Source organism: Lygodium microphyllum, chromosome 2 (assembly GCF_053477565.2).
Source record: "Lygodium microphyllum isolate KBCC chromosome 2, Lygodium_microphyllum_v1.1.10, whole genome shotgun sequence".
NCBI classification, from domain to species: domain Eukaryota; kingdom Viridiplantae; phylum Streptophyta; class Polypodiopsida; order Schizaeales; family Lygodiaceae; genus Lygodium; species Lygodium microphyllum.
Window position 1 is genome coordinate 20,921,323 of NC_141136.1, and position 18,601 is coordinate 20,939,923.

The window sequence follows — 18,601 nt, forward strand, 5'->3', positions numbered from 1 at the left end:
TATGATGAATGTGCAACATGCAACCTTTTCCTAACTACTACATAGTTAAATGAGATTCATGCCAATTGAAGCTAGAGTTAACCTATTTCATGCAGCCCTTAGAATCTTTTCCATGCTTTGCTATTTCCTACGGTTGATAATGACTTCCTTAATGAATCATTACAAAGAAGATTTGTCTAAAAATGCGACATGCCATTAAACTTTCCATGCCTAATCAAAGGTGCACTTTAATGATTTCGACCTTGTAAAGATAGGCAATATGTGTTCTAGACCGTCACTTTGAAATGCACAAAAGGCAACTTGCTGTAAAATGCATAGATACCTTATGTTTTTTCGTTCATTCCATTGAAAGTACCAATGACCAAATTCCGTATCATGAGTTAATTCTAGTAAATTCTAAATAGTCAATTTATTTCCAATTGTGTTTAACTAGGTGGATTTGACATGCATGGGTGCATCCTAGTCCATGAAATTACTGTGAATAATTGCAATACTTCTACGTGAAATTAAAAATAGGAAGAAAACCTGGACTTGTGGGCTCGGGGAAATATCCACATGAATACTAGGAGATGAACCTCCTGCAGGCGTGCCTTGTGACTTTTTAGGGGCGATCGTAGACATGATATCGGCTTCTGGTTTGCCTTCGCAGTTTATGAACTTACTCGCCTTGGTATGCAAACTTAAGATCTTTGCCCGTCTCCCTCATACACGGAGATCCCCTTTGAAGTACGGATCCTTGAAGAAGTACCGGCTTGCAGAATTTGGCATACGGAAGGCCTTAGGGTTTGGAGCTTGGGCCTTTTTTTTGGAAAAAGAGGGGGTTCGCGAAAGGGTTCTTGTGAAGGGCCTTGCGGTAATGGAGACTTTAAATCCCGGGCTAGGAATGGGCTTATGGGGGATTAGTGGGAAGGGGGCTTAGGAAAGCCCCCTTAGAAGTTTCCTAAAGAAGCTTCTAAGAAGCTTTTGGTTGGGCAGAACCACGTGGAAGAGGGAGGGCCAATATGAAAGTGTCGTGGTAGAGAAGGATGGCATGAGGGATGGCGGCAACTGTCAACACCACATGCGGCGGTGTCCCCCCCCCCAAGCACGGCGGCTAACTATAACATTTTGAACTTCACGCATGAACCGCCTCTATAAAGGATAATTGAATTAAGTAAATGAATTTTTTTAAAAAATTATTTATTATTCCCCTTATCCCCCCAGCCGACTGTCGTGCTGGAGGGGGAGGGGAATAGGAAGTGTGATTAAGGTCCTCGATGGAGCTTGGAGGAGAAAGCATGGCATGCGTGATGCCACGCAGGGGAGGGAGGACACCCCTCCCCTCACCTATTTAAATCATGCTGCGATCTGGGTGAGGGTATAGAGGCACTGTCATGAGAGCCTAACAGGGATGCCATCCAACTGCATAGAGGGAAAGAGTGAGACTCTTTGTGTAAATCATGAGGAAGGGAAAGATTGAGAGCGTGGCTGCTACCGTGAGAGGGCTGCCGTGGAGCCATCAGGCCCCGTTGCCGTAGAAGGAGTCGTGACTGCCGGGTAGTTGTGAAGGAAGGAGAGGTTGGTCGACGCCACCGTGGGGACTCCGCGCTGCGCCGTCGCTTGAAGCCGTATGTCGTCCCGAGACGCCGGTTCCATTTTCCTCCTGGCCGTCGTCAACGTCCACATGGCTCTGCAACTTTTCAGAAGCCTTGGAAGCTTCAAGGATTGGGCCTCCTAAGCCCCCCTTTCTATGGCTTAAGTCTATCCCCCACAAATTCCCTCCTAAGACCTCCATAAACCCTTTTTCTCCCACCCCCTCAAAATTCCCCCCTAAGGCTGCCTTAGGCCCTTTCCCCCCCCCCCCCCGATTTGCCATTAAAGGGCTTCCAAGTGGCCCTTAAGCCTTTTTCCCCCCTCCCTATGCAAGATTTCCTTCTTTAGTCCTTTCATACCCCTTTCCTTTTCCCCCCTAGCCATGGTTTGGGTGGGATTGTTAAAACACCCCCTGGCCCCCCCGGGAATTCCAAAGCCCTTCATGTGCTCTTGCATATAACACCCCCATACACAAAATTTCCTCCCTAAGGTCCCTTTCCTACCTTGTTTCCCCCCCCCCCCACACAAAAAGAAAAGAGGGTGTTAAGGGTTTTTTTTTATACCTTCTTTCCCCATACCAAAAGCCCTCGTAAGGGTCTTTTACACTTTCCATTTTCCCTTTCTTGTAAGTCTTGAAAAGGCCATTAAGCCCTTTCCCATGGCTTTAATGAGCCTTACTCACAAAGGATTTTAAAATACCCCCTTCCCGAGTTTTTAAACCCTTTCCATGGTTTCTCCCCTCCTCCACGAGTATCCCTTCAAAGAGCTTCTACGAAAGGAAGGAACAGAAGACTCATAAAGGACAGTGGTATTTCAAAAGGGAGTTCGCAAAGCCGCATCCAAGACGGAAAGGTTGCATTCGCGATGGCTCCTAAGAAAGCCCAAGGCGCAACCGCAGGAGGATCGTCTCCTAGCATCCACGTGGATATCTCACCACAAGTCCAGGTTTTTCTTCCTAATTTTTATTTATATCGTTATCATTCAATTGGGCGTAGATGATTTTTGGAAATAGGATTCATTTTTCGTCTTAAATGCTTTAGAAAAATTAACTCACAACGGAGGAATTCGGTCATTAGTATTTTTAATAAAATGAACAAAATAAAGTGAGCAGAAGATTGATATGCATTCCTAGCAAGTAGTTTTTGTGCATTTCAATGAATTGAACTTAGATTATTGTCCATATTTACAAAACGGAATTAGGATAATGCACTCCATTTAAGCATGGAATTATAAATTGCATGTCACATTATTAGGCCATATCTCTTTGCAAAGAGTCATCATGGGAAGTGCTAAGAATCCATAGGAAAGTGCAAGGCATGAAATGATTCCTAAGTTGCATAAATTGGTCAATTATCGTTTTTCAACTGCATAATTATTAGTAAAAGGTTGCTTGTTTAGCACGAATATTATTCGCAAGTTATAGGATGATTAATTGGAATTAGATTATAACCTAACCTATGCTTGATCTTAAATCAATAAGTTAGGGTTGAAAATCAATTTACGCATAGACAATGGGTCATGTGTTTATGGAAATGATAGCGTAATTATCTTCAAGAATTAAACAAATTGGCATAAACCTAAACACCTAAACCCGCGGAGTACTCGTTTTAGAAAGAGTTAATTCAATTCATAAGAACTCACTAGGATTTAGTACGTGACCTAGTCATACGTATCACTAAAACTGAAACTCCTATACCCTAAATACTTGCCCACATTTACCAAATGTAGGGACAACGGAACATACTTGAGAAGTGATCTAGGGTTTGTCCCTAAGAATCTTTCGCTAAAAAGATTGAACTTGGAACCCTAGGACTGACAATATCAGCCTAATGTAATCAGGAACAGATTGTTTCGTGACTCCATTTGATGGGTAGAATAGTCCCATAGTTCGATGCGACACTTGTGCAACAAGTGCAGAGTCGTATGATCTTGTGATTGGATCACAAGGGAATGGCCAATTCTCGGAATGAGGTTGGCAGATTCTTACGCAAGTTATCTTGCAAGAGGATGAATAATCGTCCTAATATAGTATCTTTCTGGGATAAAGATAATCGCTTGGAGCAAAGGACAAACCAATAAATTGGAATAACATATGAACTTAAGGTATTGACCAAGTCGGGTTAATAGGGTACGGCCCTAACCCAGGATATAGGGGATCTTGCCAAGTTGCAAGTCATCCAGGATCGAGTGCTGGATGCATTTGAAAAGAAGGATTCATTCCTTAGGAGTTGGCCAACAATAACGACCAATGGAAATGATTGTGCTTGTTAAAGATTTAAGAGCACTGTTTTGCTTTGTTTGATCAAAGAATTAAAGGATAAATGGATATCTAATGCTTCAGGTTGAAGGCCTGAAGGGAGGGGCAGCTTCAGTTACCCCCGACTGCCTGCCTGACCCTAACCAAGGGGGTTGTTAACCGCACCGAGAAGGTGGACCAAACCCGCCGTGAGAGGTCTCTCCGTTGAGAGCTACTTGGAGCAGGAGGATGCTTGGGTGCCAGGGGGGCTCTAGCCGTAAATCCCTCACCTTCTGGGCCCTGCACAAGAGGCTAACGTGACTCGAGATGGGATCTTGAGGCCTGCATACTAGTCTACGGGCAGAATCTTGGATTGGTAATCCCTGTGGATTGCTGGATAGCCTTCGAGCAGATTGTGGATAAGCCTACGGGCTGGACTTTATGTATTTCCAAGATAAATATGATAACCTGTTAACAAGGAACTTGTTTGACATTGCTTTTCTATGTCAAGTGATATGATTACATAAAGGAATCTGTGTCTAATGGGCTAATTAAGGAAGCTGATTGATACATGTCCAACTAAATGTGTTAGGTAATTAAATAACTAAAACAACCCGAGGAAAGTGTGGTGGATGGGCCATAGGTCCGCCGTCCTACGGATGGGTGGTCCCGGTTGGCCTTGAACTTTTCTCAAATCACGATGGAGAGCCAAAAGATCGTCAAAGAACACGAACGACAAAAGCATTGACCTAGAGTTATAATTGATCTCGATTTACGTTGTTTTAGGGGAACGGAATGGGACAATGCCTTATGGCAGAGAGGTTGAGCTTTACATCCCTCTCGTTTCCCATTCTCCTTGAACCAAGTGCAGCGTGAATCCGCTTCAGACCTGGCGTTTCTGCGTAAAATATTTTGCTTGGGTTCGACGCTAGTTACCGTTAGGAAATTACCAATAAGCAAAAACCCTAATTCAGGTCGGTCCTAAGTGGGAACGGCCGGAATACTTCCGCTATGTGGCAGACGTGGAAAGCCCTAGATCGCAAACCCGTAACATTCCATGGGAGTGCCGGGCGGAGCTTTCTAGACATCCTTTCCAATGGATTGCCAAGATGTGTCATGAAGATAACAGGTGGACACATTACAGTTGGTATCAGAGCAAACCAACAAGGAATTATTTTTATGAAATCTTAATAAGATAAAGTAAAGCAAATGTTGATGTCCAAACATTTCCTTACTTTCAATGCTGTCTTGCAGAATTACGAAGCATGGAACAAGTTCTTAGTGTTCCGAGTCATGTTTATGATTGCGATGCATTCCCCTGATTATCAACAAGGGTTGAGATGATGAACATCCTAGAGTGAATCTATAATCCATCGCCTTTGTACATGGAACGAAGATGGACGGGTGCCTCAGGAATCTACTATATGCTGTCCACCGGTTTGCCTACCTTCAAAGCAACCTAAAGAAGATCAAGTGGTTGGAAGACCTAAAAGTTGTGAAGCTGTTCATTTTTGTGGAAGCTCATGTAAACTCAACTTTACATATTCGAGGTCGGAGGGTTGAACTGAACTCATATGTATATGAGGAAGTGACTCATGTAATCCTCGCCGACAGGATTAAAGTGTTGGGGTGCCATGAGAAGAATGGGTTCCAAAGGAAAGGATACCCTAAACTTCCAATGACTTACCGATTCCTGAAGATCCATGACCCGAAACCATACTATTATACAGTTCCTATAGATAAATGTAATACAACATTATTCTCCCCAAACTAATGTAACAATTGGCTTATCATCGCAAGAAATGTTGTATTCCGAAAGGGCTATGTCCATATAAATACAAATAAGACTTCTTTTTATCAATGTCTGATTGTGCATGAGAATTGATAAAAAGTTAAGTGGTTAGATTGCTTGGGTGATAGCAGAATTGGAGATGTAATATAAATCAATAACTATTATCATGTAATAACGTTAAGAAACCTTTATCCAGGCACAACCCCAGGTACAGAATCCCAGTTCACCTCCTACATCAAGTACTGTTGTAATCCAGGAGAAGAAGTTTCTTCTCAAGCAGATTAAGCCGCCCGAATTTGACGGGAGAGGTAGGTCCGTTCAAGCAGATGCTGAAATTTGGATTGAATCCATGGAGGATTACTTCGAAGTAGCCGGTACTACACCCGCCAATCAGGCTATGCTCGCCAAGCTAAAGCTCACCGGTGAAGCCAGGCTTTGGTGGAAGCAATGGTGCAAGGATCAAGGGATCGCGGAAGGATTCGTTACCTGGGAGAAGCTGAAGAAAGCCGTGAAGGGAAGATACTTACCACCTGCGTATCGCACGCAGAAAATGAATGAGTTCTACGAGCTAAAACAGCTGGGACTCACCCTTGAGGCATACTATTTTAAATTTGTCTCACTTCTTAAGTATGCGCCACAGATGGACATGACATAGCAGGTGTCACAATTTTGTGCTAGTTTAAATCCACCAGTGAATACCCGTCTCGAATCTATGCATCCATCAGATGTACAGGACGCACTCATTCGAGCTGTCCCTATAATTAAGGAGGTGCAGGCTAGACCAAGAGGCAACAAAACTTGGTCTTATAGTGACCCAAACAGAGGAATATTCAGGCCTCAAATGAAGAAGAATAAGAAGATCCGACCATGGAAGCAAAGTTTGAAAGGGCGACAGTCCATGCCGTTCTTCACAAGAAAGGGCCGAATCGCCAATTCTCGGTGATTCAGACACCGTCGGACTATCAAGGTAAAAGTTTCAAGACCTTGATTCATTGTGGCAGTACACATTCCTTTATCTCACCAGCTTGTGCAAAAAGACTAGGAATAGCCACAGTAGAAGCACCCATCTTGCTTGTGGAATTGGCAAATGGTCGTGAGGTTACTTGTACCAGGCAAACTACTAAGGTGGAATTCTTTCTGGGAGGAAAGACGACTTCAGTCAAATTCAGAGTCATGAATTTAGGTATCCATGAGTGTCTACTTGGAATGGATTGGCTTAAGCCTAACCACGCCCACATTCATTGTGGGAAGGGCCAAGCTTCCTTTCGAAACTCTAAAAGGGAATTAGTCACAACTCAAGGTGAGGCTGGAAATCCAAAAATCCAATTGGCCAAAGCATCTTGAATCACAAAAGGAATCAGAAAAGGATTACCTGTCTACTTGATTAAGCTCAACAAGTTAGATCAGAAGCAAGAGTCTAGTGAAGGACCTTCATGGATAAAGGAATACGCGGATGTATTTCCTGAAGAGTTGACAGAACTCTCGTCTCAAAGAGAAGTGGATCATGAGATCAAGTTAGTACCAGGAGCTGCACCAATTGCAAAGAGACCTTATAGGATGTCTATACCGGAAGCAATTGAGCTGAAGGAGCAACTCAAGCAACTGCTAGATCAGGGCTACATCCGTCCTAGCAGTTCACCATGGGGAGCTCCAGAACTGTTCCAGAAAAAGAAAGATGGAACGCTTCGACTATGTATTGATTACAAAGGGCTGAATCAATCAACTGTCAAAAACAAGTACCCTATTCCTAGAATAGATGAGCTTCTTGATCGTCTTCAGGGTGCAAAGATCTTCTCCAAGATTGGCAGGTTACTATCAGATAAGGATCAAGGAAGAAGATATCCCCAAGACGGCCTTCAATACAAGATATGGACACTTTGAGTTCCTAGTTATGTCATTCGGGCTTACGAACGTGCCTACCACTTTCAACAGGTTAATGTAGGATATCTTTATTCCATATCTTGATGACTTCGTGCTTGTCTTCTTCGACGACACTTTAATCTATTCTAAACAAGAAGAAGATCATGAACCCCAACTTCGGATTGTCCTTGAGACAATGAGGTCACATAAGTTGTATGCTAAGATGAAGAAGTGTGCATTCTTCAAACATTAGATTGAATATCTTGGATTCATAGTATCAGCGGAAGGAATCTCAGTGGACCCAGCCAAGGTCAGAGATGTGCTAGAATGGCCAATACCAACAACTGTCAAAGAAATACGCAGCTTTCTGGGATTGACAGGATGGTATAGGGTCTTCATCAAAAACTATGCTTTGATTGTAGCACCTCTGACGGACTTACTGAAGAAGCAAACTTCCATTGCATGGTCAAATCCCGAACAAACTAGCTTTGATAGGTTGAAGCAAAGTTTAGTATCAGCACCTATCCTGAAACTTCCAGACCTCAGTAAGGAGTTCGAGGTAGTAAGTGATGCTCGCGCGCTTGCCTTAGGATGCGTGCTCATGCAGGAAGGTCATCCTGTAGCATACTCTTCAAGGAAATTGAAGAGTCATGAGAAGAATTATGCTACTCATGATCTGGAATTGTTAGCTGTCATCCATGCTCTAAAGCTTTGGAGACACTACCTATTGGGTAACAAGTTTACTCTAGTAACTGACCATAAGAGTCTCAAGTGGGTCTTTACCCAGAATGAGCTCAACATGAGGCAACGACGGTGAATTTAAGTGCTGGAAGAGTACGACTTTGAAATCAAGTACTGACCAGGGAAAGAGAATGTAGTTGCCGATGCACTCAGTTGCAAGGCATTCCTTAATTCCCTAATCTTGCAGGATCCATCAACAGCTAGATCTCTAGCTACAAAAGTATCTATGCCAAACAATCCAATACTTGAGTTAGCTAGAGAGGAAGCATGCCATGATCCAGCCTACCAAATGATGCTAAGGGAAATCTCTATCAAGGATCGGGATCAAAAGCTGCAGGCTAAGTATCATGAATTCTCTATCAACAATGGACTTGTCTACTATAGAACGAGGCTATGTATACCCGCAAGCCAGTCACTTAAGTAGAAGATCTTGTGGGAAGCTCATGATTCCCCTTTCTCAGGACATCCTGGCTATGCCAAGACCCTCAATGCAGTTAGGAAGAGCTACCATTGGGAGAGGCTTAAAGGTGACATTCTCAAATATGTCACTGAGTGTTTGTCCTGTCAACGTATCAAAGCCGAACATGTCAAGATGCTAGGGAAGCTGCAACTGCTTGACATTCCCCAAATGAAATGGGAATTCATCAGTATGGACTTTGTTGTTGGCCTACCCCAAGTTCAGGGAGGACACAACTCCATCATGGTTGTGGTTGACATGCTTACTAAGGTTGCACACCTTATTCCATTGAAGACAAACTATAAAGCCTCAGACATTGCAAGATTATTTATCAAGGAGATATTCAAGCTACATGGGATACCCAGAAGAATCATTAGTGATCATGATTCTCTCTTCACATCACACTTCTGGAGAGCTATCTTTGAAGCCATTGGGACTCAACTCTGCTTTAGCACAGCTTACCATCCCCAAACGGATGGCCAAACAGAGTGAGTTAATCAAATCATCGAGGACATGCTTAGGGCATACTGCTATCATGAGCCAAAAGGGTGGATTCAATATTTTCCTTTGGTTGAGTTTGCCTACAATGCTTCTTATCAACAAAGCATTCATATGACCCCTTTCCAAGCATTGTATGGTCATGACTGTCGAAGTCCCCTAAACTTCTCAGATCCAACCTTAAGGGTTTAAGCTTCAAGACAGATGTTGGAAGGGATGGATGACCAAATAAAGTCAATAAGACAGGACATCCAAGCCACCAAGGATAGACAGAACGCATACGCGGATTTGAAGCATCAAGATAGAGTCTTTGAAGAAGGAGACATGGTCTTCATTCGCGTACGCCCAAAGAAGAGTTCCCTATCCTTAGGAGATTGCAAAAAGCTAAGTCCAAGGTATTGTGGACCGTACAAGATCCTCAAGTTCCTAGGACCTAATGCTTATAAACTCAAACTCCCGGAGAACCTAAAGGTTCATAATGTATTCCATATCAGCCTATTGAAAAAGTATGTACCTAATCCTAACCATGTACTTGATGACCAACGAGTTGTAATGCCTAGTCAAGGAGTCCTTGAACTAAGGCCTGACAGGATCTTAGATGTTAGGGAGAGACAACTGAGATCCAGAACCTTGAGAGAATGCCTTGTCTAGTGGAAAGATTATCCCGAAGAGGATGCCACTTGGATAGATGAAAGCACTCTCAACCACAAATATCCCCAGTTTCTCTCGAGATGAGGACATCTCGATTCCTCCAAGGGGGAGAGAATGTAACATTTCAAACTTCACGCGTGAACTGCCTCTATAAAGGATAATTGAATTAAGTAAATGACAAATTTTATTATTATTATTGATTATTCCCCTTATCCCCCCCAGTCGAGTGTCGTGCTGGAGGGGGAGGGGAATAGGAAGTGTGATTAAGCTCCTCAATGGAGCTTGGAGGAGAAAGCAAGGCATGCGTGATGCCACATAGGGGAGGGAGGACCCCCCTCCCCTCACCTATTTAAATCGTGCTGCGATCTGGTTGAGGGTACAGAGGCGCTGCCATGAGAGCCTAATGGGGACGCCATCCAACTGCATAGAGGGAAAGAGTGAGGCTCTTTGTGTAAATCATGAGGAAGGGAGAGATTGAGAGCGTGGCCTACTGCCATAAGAGGGCTTCCGTGGAGCAATCAGGCCCCGCTGCCGTAGAAGGAGTTGTGACTGCCGGGCAGTCTTGAAGGAAGGAGAGACTAGTCGATGCCACGGTGGGGACTCTGCGCTGTGCCGCCGCCTAAAGCCGTATGTCATCCCGAGACGCCGGTTACATTTGCCTCCTAGCCGCCATCAACGTCCATGTGGCTCTGCAACTTTTCAGAAGCCTTGGAAGCTTCCAAGGATTGGGCCTCCTAAGCCCCCTTTCCTGTGGCTTAAGACTATCCCCCCCCCCCCCCCTCCCCCCACGAATTCCCTCCTAAGACCTCAATAAGCCCTTTTTCTCCCACCCCCTCAAAATTCCCCCCTAAGGGCTCCCTTAGGCCTTCCCCCCCCCGATTTGCCATTAAAGGGCTTCCAAGTGGCCCTTAAGCCCTTTTCCCCCCTCCCTATGCAAGAATTCCTTCTTTAGCCCTTTCATACCCCTTTCCTTTTCCCCCCTAGCCGTGGTTCGTGTGGGATTGTTAAAACACCCCCTGCCCCCCCCCCCCGGGAATTCCAAAGCCCTTCATGTGCTAAGGTCCCTTTCGTACCTTGTTCCCCCCCCCCCCCCCCCCCACACACACACAAAAAGAAAAGAGAGTGTTAAGGGTTTTTTTTTTACACCTTCTTTCCCCATACCAAAAGCCCTCGTAAGGATCTTTTACACTTTCCATTTTCCCCTTTCTTGTAAGTCTATAAAAGGCCATTAAGCCCTTTCCCATGGCTTTAATGAGCCTTACTCGCGGAGTATTTTAAAATACCCTCTTCCCGGGTTTTTAAACCCTTTCCATGGTTTCTCCCCTCCTCCACAAGTATCCCTTCAAAGAGCTTCTACGAAAGAAAGAAACAGAAGACTCATAAAGGATGGTGGTATTTAAAAAGGGAGTTCGCAAAGCCGCATCCAAGACGGAAAGGCTGCATTCGCGATGGTTCCTAAGAAAGCCCAAGGTGCAACTGCAGGAGGATCGTCTCCTAGCATCCACGTGGACATCTCACCACAAGTCTAGGTTTTTCTTCCTAATTTTTATTTTATATCGTTATAATTCAATTGGGCGTAGATGATTTTTGGAAATAGGATGCATTTTTCATCTTAAATGCTTTAGAAAAATTAACTCATGACGGAGGAATTCAGTCATTAGTATTTTTAATAAAATGAACGAAATAAAGTGAGCAGAAGATTGATATGCGTTCCTAGCAAGTAGTTTTTGTGCATTTCAATGAACCGAACTTAGATTATTGTCCATATTTACAAAACGGAATTAAGATAATGCACTCCGTTTAAGCATGGAAGTATGAATTGCATGTCGCATTATTAGGCCATATCTCTTCGCAATGAATCATCATGGGAAGTGCTAAGAATCCATAGGAAAGTGCAAGGCATGAAATGATTCCTAAGTTGCATAAATTGGTCAATTATCGTTTTTCAACTGCATAATTATTAGTAAAAGGTTGCTGGTTTAGCATGAATCTTGTTTGCAAGTTATAGGATGATTAATTGGAATTAGGTTATAACCTAACCTATGCTTCATCTTAAATCGATAAGTTAGGGTTGAAAATCAATTTACGCATAGACAATGGGTCATGTGTTTATGGAAATGATAGCACAATTATCTTCAAGAATTAAACAAATTGGCATAAACCTAAACACCTAAACCCGCGGAGTACTTGTTTTAGAAAGAGTTAATTCAATTCCAAAGAACTCACTAGGATTTAATATGTGACCTAGTCGCACGTATCGCTAAAACTGAAACTCCTATACCCTAAATACTTGCCAACATTCACTGAATGTAGGGACAGCGGAACATACTTGAGAAGTGATCTAGGGTTTGTCCCTAAGAACCTTTCGCTAAAAAGATGGAACTTGGAACCCTAGGACTGACAATGTCAACCTAATGTAATCAGGAACAAATTGTTTCGTGACTCCATTTGATGGGTAGAATAGTTCCATAGTTCGATGCGACACTTGTGCAACAAGTGCAGAATCGTATGATCTTGTGATTGGATCACAAGGGAATGGCCAATTCTCGGATTGAGGTTGGCATATTCTTATGCAAGTTATCTTGCAAGAGGATGAATAATCGTCCTAATATAGTATCTTTCTGGGGTAAAGTTAATTGCTTGGAGCAAAAGACAAACAAATAAATTGGAATAACATATGAACTTAAGGTATTGACCAAGTTGGGTTAATAGGGTATGGCCCTAACCCAGGATATAGGAGATCTTGCCAAGTCGCAAGTCATCCAGGATCGAGTGCTAGATGCATTCGAAAAGAAGGATTCATTCCTTAGGAATTGGCCAACAATAACGACCAATGGAAATGATTGTGCTTGTTACAGATTTAAGAGCACTATTTTGCTTTGTTTGATCAAAGAATTAAAGGATAAATGGATATCTAATGCTTCAGGTTGAAGGCCTGAAGGGAGGGGCAGCTTCAGTTACACCTGACTGCCTACCTAACCCTAATCAAGGGGGTTGTTAACCACACCGGGAAGGTGGACCGAACCCACCCCGAGAGGCCTCTGCGTTGAGCGCTACTTGGAGCCGGAGGATGCTTGGGTGCCAAGGGGCTCTGGCCGTAAATCCCTCACCTTCCGGGCCCTGCACAAGAGGCTAACATGACTCGGGATTGGATCTCGAGGCCCGCATACTAGTCTACAGGCGAAATCTTGGATTGGTAATCCTTGTGGATTGCTGGATAGCCTTCGGGCGGATTATGGATAAGCTTACGGGCTGGATTTTATGTATTTCCAAGATAAATATGATAACCTGTTAACAAGGAACTTGCTTGACATTGCTTTTCTATGTCAAGTGATATGATTGTCAAGATTGTGGGAGAGAAGGAAGGAGTCTCACTTGTAGCTTTCTTACTTGCGCAATGGGGGAATACACACAGAGGTGGAGGCTGAAAACAGTTTTCCTCTTCTTAGTTGTGTAAGCCAAAAGAACTCTCATACAAAGAAATAGAAGAACCCTATATATGGGTCTCAAACCAAACTCAACTAACTAAGGTGGCATACTAACTGAGCCACGAACTAGAGTAGATAAGGATAGCTATCATGTAGCTATTATTCATGGGCGGTGTACCAACCGCGTCTACAACTGACAAGTCGGTGACATAAATACACAACGGTCACCCTGGTGTATCACGAGTAGAGCTCGATATCTCAACACTCCCCCTCGAGCTCAATCCCAATTCCTGGACACCAAGCAGGTCTCTGAACTTGAGCAGCTTCTCTGCACCCAATGCCTTCGTGAATATGTCAGCTACCTGATCCTCTGTGCTGACATAAACTAGATCAATAAGACCTAGTAAAACCCTCTCTCGCACATAGTGATAATGCACCTCGATGTGCTTTGTTCTAGCATGATAGACTGGGTTATTTGCCAAGTATATACTACTCATGTTGTCACAATAAATGACAACTGGCCCATCTGTAGACTGATGCATATCATAAAGTAGCTTATGCAACCAAGCTACCTCACATGTAGCCATTGCTGCGCCCCTGTACTCAGCCTCTGTGCTGGATAAGGCAACTGTAGGCTGTTTCTTGCTGCTCCAAGTGACTGCAGCACTCCCAAAAGAGAACACATATCCACTGGTAGATCGTCTATCAGAAATGCTGCCAGCCCAATCAGCATCAGTGTATCCATGCAACTGTATCTGAACCCCAGTCTCATAAAATAGTCCATACTGCAATGTGGACTTCACATACCTGAGTATGCGTCTAGCCGCATCCAAATGCGGTTTCCTTGGAGCCTGCATAAACTGACTTACCAATCCAACATCATAGCTCAAATGTGGCCTGGTAATAGTCATATAAATCAAGCTTCCTACTATGCGTCTGTACATAGTAGGGTCTTCTAGAAGCTCACCTGCATCTGCGCTTAGCTTCACATTCTGCTCCAAAGGAACTGAAATAGGCTTACAGCCTGTCATCCCATATTTGGATAGCATGTCCAATCCATACTGCCTCTGCAAGAGCTGTATCCCACTTGGTGATCTAATCACCTCAATGCCCAAGAAATAACGCAGCTCTCCCAAATCCTTCATCTCAAACTTCTACTTCAATAGCATTTTCACATGAAGGATATCTTCATCACTGTCACCTGTCATAATCAAATCATCAACATAAATGACAAGTAGCATAATACCTTTCTCTGTTTTTCTCACATAAAGTGAGAAATCTACCTTGGAAATCTGAAAGCCAATAGTGACAAGATACTGTCCTATCTTGTTAGACCATGCTCTAGGTGCTTGCTTCAAGCCATACAAGACTTTCTTCAACCTGCAAACAAACTCAGGATGAACATCATGCACATAACCTGGTGGCTGCTCCATATAGACCTCTTCTTGCAAATCACCATGCAAGAAGGCATTCTTTACATCCATCTGATGTAAAGACCATCCCTTTGATGCAGCCATAGCAATGACTGCTCTTACGGTTGCCATCCTTGCAACCGGACTGAATGTTTCTTCATAGTCAATGCCATATGTTTGTGCATACCCCTTGACTACTAATCTTGCCTTGTATCTGTTCACAGAACCATCTGCATTGTGCTTCACCTTATAAACCCACTTACAGCCAATTGCATCCTTAACTTTAGGCAAAGGTACCAATTCCCATGTAGCATTTGCTTCTAAGGCATCCATTTCTTCATCCATGGCTTTCTTCATCCCATGGCTTGCTCAAAAGAAGTGGGTTCTGGTTCCTGTATTACCTTGACCATATATGCATAGTGAATGACTGTAAATCCATCATATTTCAGCCTATCCACAGGATACCTAACTCTGGTAGACCTGCGCAAAGTGGGTTCACTCCCAGGTGCTCTCAAAACATCCCTGGTTTTCCTTACTCCAGGTGTAACAATAGAAGGAATACCCAACTCATCATCAATGCTCTGTTCTGAGCCACTGGATTCACCATCCACATAAGAGTGACCTGCATTCACATCAAACATGGGCTGATCAACCTTCTCTTTTCCTTTTCGTGATACCTGCATACCACTATCTACATTACTTTGAGAAGATTCTCCTGATCTCAATCTGCCTGTCCATGGTGAAGAATGTGAACCACTGCTAGAGGACGCTCCAGGTCCACTAATATTTTGTGACTGCTGCTGTGAATTCTGTGCAGCATTACCATTTTGTGCATCTACATCATCAATCACATTTACTGGTTTATACCAGCTACTCATCTCATCAAAAACAACATCTCTGCTCACTGTAAACTTACGAGTAGAAGGGTTATAGCATCTATACCCTTTTTGCTACAGAGAGTAACCAATAAGGATGCACTTCTCAGCTTTTGGATCCAACTTGGATCTCAACTCATCTGGCACATGTACATAGGCAATGCAACCAAAAATTTTCAAATGAGAAATATCTGGTTTCCTACCAGTATACCTCTCCTCTGGAGTCATTCCATGTATTGCTGCAGTGGGAGTCCTGTTCATTATGTAGATTGCTGTAGCAACTGCTTCAGCCCAATAAAAATCTGGCAGTCTTTTTCATTGAGCATGGCACGAGATACCTCTCCAATATGCCTATTTTTTCTTTCTGCAATTCCATTTTGCTGTGGGGTATGACTGCATGAATATTGCTGCTTTATGCCATGCTCCTGCAAGAACCTTGCAAACTCATTTGAGAGGTACTCTCCCCCTCCATCTGACCTTAGGCATTTTATTTGCAGGCCTGTTTCTTTTTCAACCATAGCTTTAAGAGTTTTGAAATGCCCAAACACTTCACTTTTCTTCTTCATAAAATACACCCAAACTTTTCTGCTATAGTCATCAATAAAAGTGACAAAATAATGACAGCTTCCAAGAGATGCAGTTTTAGTAGTCCACACATCAGAGTGGATTAATTCCAATGGCTTCTTACTCTCTTGAACATGTCTAGGAAATGGTTTCCTTGCCTGTTTTCCAAACTGACAGGCTTCACATACCTTATGCATTTCTGCAACCTTGAATCTAGGCAATCCTGCAACAATATTTTGGGCTTGCATTGATTTAAGTCGTTGTACATTAACATGACCAATGCGTTTATGCTAGATATCAATATCTACAACTACACCGGTCCCATGTGCAAACATTGTTGCACTCAATTCAGACATGTCTGCATCCAATGTAAACATTCTGCCCTGCCCTTCTTCTTTCCTTTTGCTATCAAGCGACCTTTATTTTTCATATCCTCAACAAAGCATCCATGAGGATTAAATCTGACCTGCAAGTCCTGCTCAACCATTTGACCAACAGAAACCAGATTCTTGGTGATATTCGGGACATGAAATACATCGGACAGGTATTTCTTTTTTCCATCCTGCATAGATAAAGGAATTTTTCCAATCTGCACAATAGGATGTGCAGTATCATCACCAGTCTCCACAAATCCTGGTTTTTCCATTTTTCTTGCATCCTCCATCCATTCTGCATGACCTGTCATGTGGTTTGATGCACCTGAGTCAACATACCATACATCATTGCTTTCTTCTGCACTTGTCACAGAATTGTTCATGTGCTGCACCATAAACAAGTGCTCATTTCTGTCATCACCCTGTCTACTAGAAGATGCATAATTCCCTTGTTGCAGTTTTCCATTCATGATGTCATTCTGCTTTTTATAGCAGTCTTTAGCCATATGACCCATTTTACCACAGTAGTAACATTCAACATTACTGTTTGCATTTTGGCCTCTTTGCCATCCACCACAACCTCTTTGGCTCCCCCTGCCTCTAGAGTTACCACGTCCTCCTCCATAGGACTGGTTTTCTTGAGTTTGCTGCATATTCTGATTTCTACTACGGCCTCCAAATCGGCCTCCTCTACTTCTGCCTCTACCTCTTCCAGCATTTGAGTAGAAGACAGTTTCTTTTGAAGTTCCTCCTGAAGAAGATGCACCACCATTTCTCTGCTCCTCAGAAATTAGAAGAGCAATCAACTCCTCAAAATCAGGAAATCTTTCACGAACTGAAATGGATGTCCGAAACTGTGCATAATCCTTTCCTAGATCATTCAAGGTCACAGAAACTAAATCATCATCTTCCACTGGCGACCCAATGGAAGCAAGTGCATCTGCAATCTTCTTCACCTTCATGTGGTAGTCATTGATGCTCATATTTTCTCTTTGCACATTGTGCAACTCTTGCTTGAGCTACATTTTCCTGGCTTGCGTATTTGTGCTATACATCTTTGACAGAGTATCCCATGCCTCCTTTGGCGTACTTGCATCCTGAATATGCACAATCATAGAGTCTGAAATGGTGATAGACAACCAGTACATAACTTTCCTGGCTCTCTCATGCCATGCTTTGAATGCCTGCATTTGTTGTTGATTGGAAACATCAGGAAGAACTGGTTCTTCTTCATTTCCTGCAACAAATTCCCAATATCCTTTTCCCATAAGGAAATTCGTCATTCTAAACTTCCATGCCTGGAAATTGTTCTTGTCAAGCTTTTCAGTTACAATCTGTGAAAGAGAATCAGATGCCATTAGAGAACACTACAAAAAATTATGTCACTGCAAAAACTCAGCTTCACCCTCACAAGGGCAAATCTGCAAAACTGGCGAAAGTGGTATTTGACCACATAGTCACTTCCTAGTGACGATTTTGCATAAACAGGAACCAAGGATGATTCTGAAACTCCCAATGTCTCTGCGCACAAGCATACGATGCAATTTCTACAGTAACTTTTCACCGACCTGTAGAACAGTGGCTGCACAGCATAAAACTGAGCCTTTTCCTGAGTGCGTGCAGAAAACTTCCGTCTGCAAAACAGGCCCCGAAATGGCCTCAAATCAAAAAAACAAGGTCGCCGAGGGAAAAAGCCCATTCCCGCAGCATATACTGCCCTCTTGCTTCACCGCGAAGGGCGTCTCAACCTGAGACAATGCACTCTTGCAATTTCTAGCTGTGCTACCTGCAGAGATCTGCTCCCAAAACAGAAAATGAAAGCAACACTGCTCCTCTTACCAGAACACCGCGAGCTTGGCTTGCTTTCTTGAGATCCTTACCACGAACAAGGCTCTGATACCATGTCAAGATTGTGGGAGAGAAGGAAGGAGTCTCACTTGTAGCTTTCTTGCTTGCGCAATGGGGGAATACACACAGAGGTGGAGGCTGAAAACAGTTTTCCTCTTCTTAGTTGTGTAAGCCAAAAGAACTCTCATACAAAGAAATAGAAGAACCCTATATATGGGTCTCAAACCAAACTCAACTAACTAAGGTGGCATACTAACTGAGCCACGAACTAGAGTAGATAAGGATAGCTATCA